This window comes from Aplysia californica, unplaced genomic scaffold, assembly GCF_000002075.1.
Source record: "Aplysia californica isolate F4 #8 unplaced genomic scaffold, AplCal3.0 scaffold00291, whole genome shotgun sequence".
NCBI lineage: Eukaryota > Metazoa > Mollusca > Gastropoda > Aplysiida > Aplysiidae > Aplysia > Aplysia californica.
Window position 1 is genome coordinate 261,860 of NW_004797561.1, and position 2,008 is coordinate 263,867.

Sequence of the window (2,008 nt, forward strand, 5' to 3'; positions counted from 1 at the left end):
ACGGAGGTGAGGGGGTGGGGGCAGAAAGTGGAGACGAAAGCAGAACATTGCCAGAGAGCAGGAAAGGAGGTGGAAGGAGACAATTTAGAGAAGAAAAAATACCGTCGCTATCTGGGTTCGAAGCCGGGACCTATTGAATGAGAGGTGAACACTTTAACCTCTAGGCCATGAGAGCCCCCTGTCAACATTGTTAGATTATTTAAGAGGCAGCTCCGAGTTTAACGTTCATCTCCGAAAGGACCGAGTCAATGGGAAATTCGTGTAAAGTCTTAGTGCCTTTCCCGAAACAACGCGGGACCGAGCTGAGGCTCGGATTCCCGAACCCGCAACCTCACGTTTACGGGCACAGTTCCCTAATCACAAGGCTACAGAGGCTACGGGCGCCACACAACCATAATAATATTATTACTGCTTTTGATAAACATTTTCCCTTAGTTTCAAATCTGTACGCCAGCCGAGTATAGATTTGCTTATGGTAATGGGAGAAAGTCAGAGTGGGAGAGAGAAAAGGTGAATTAAGGTGTGGAGAGAGAGAGAGAGAGAGAGAGAGAGAGAGAGAGAGAGAGAGAGAGAGAGAGAGAAGGAGAGAGAGAATTGATTTTGAATTCCATTTTTTAAAAATCTTATGAACACTTAATGGATTCAGATAGGGGTGCTGCTGTTTAACAGATAAAGCCACCCCCACACAAAAACAACCAAAACAAACTAAAAGAAAAATAATATCCCCTCCCCCCTCAAGAAATAGCGAGAGAGAAGTTAATGGAGTCAAAAACTCAATGGCATCCGTCGGCTGGCCGCACCTTAAACATCAACATTTTGTGCCCTCTCCCTCCCCAATCCCCAATCCCCAATCAATTGCGAATGCTCGGATAACAGCGTTACAGATAACATTTTTATTTCCGCCATCTGCTCGTTGTCGTCAACACAAACACGATTTTTTACGCCTTAGAGAAAAACATATTATCAATCAGGATATTGACATAGAGCACTCTATCCTTTTCCTTTTCTTGTAACAAAGTTCTTAATGTTACACGCCTTTGCCATACCAGAGTTTGTGGAGTAGCGGTTTAGCGTTTCGCTGTCGCACTCAATACACCCGAGTGCGATTCCCGTCCGGGGAGAATATCTTTATCGAGTATCTAGTGCCTTATTTCTTAACTCGTTCTCTGTTCCTATTTAATTTCGGTACAGAGCCCGACTCCTATCAAACTCTATATTAGCATTTCTTTCTTTGATGACTTTTCCCTTTTTTCTAAAAGCAAGGAGGGAAAAAATAACAAGAAACAACTAGAACCTTTCTGATTTCTGAACTCTGTTGTTGAATTGTACTTGTAGTTATCTTGAAAACAGATACGTATTCCAAGAGTAGGTCAATAGATTTAATGAAATTGTACAGTGGAGTCCGCCTGGAGTGTACACGCTTTATTTGAACAATCGGTTGAAGTGAACAATATTCTATGGTCCCTATTGAAACTTTTTTTGTTTAAGTAAAAAAAAATAGTGTATAAAATGAACCGGTTTATGGGGAAATCAGATAACGTGAACGCCCAAAATGAGTGAAAGCAAAGAACGGACCGACCGTGTCACTGTTGCCATGCTGTGAAAATAAAATTCTTTGCCTCGGGCATCGGCGGATAATCCCAGCTCGGTGTTGGCGCCAGCAATCAGAAAGAAAGAGCTCTAGTCTAGGCTCGCCCGCTGTGTTGTCCCCCTACCCCACCTCCGCCCTAGACTCACCACTGCGCGTAGCAACTGATTCTAGGTCTTCACCTTACCAAAATGGTTAAACTGAACCTCGGATAAAGTGAACAGTTTTTCTGGTCCTAAAGAGGTGTTCACTCTAAGTGGACTCCACTGTAGTTATACAAAAAAAAGTAGTTACATTGACTACATCCCGATTGCTGAGAGGGGAGAGTATATACCAAGTCTCGATTGTGGGCAGAAAGCACAATATGTTCTTAGACCAGGGAGAAAGAGAGAGAGAGAGAGAGAGAGAGAGAGAGAGAGG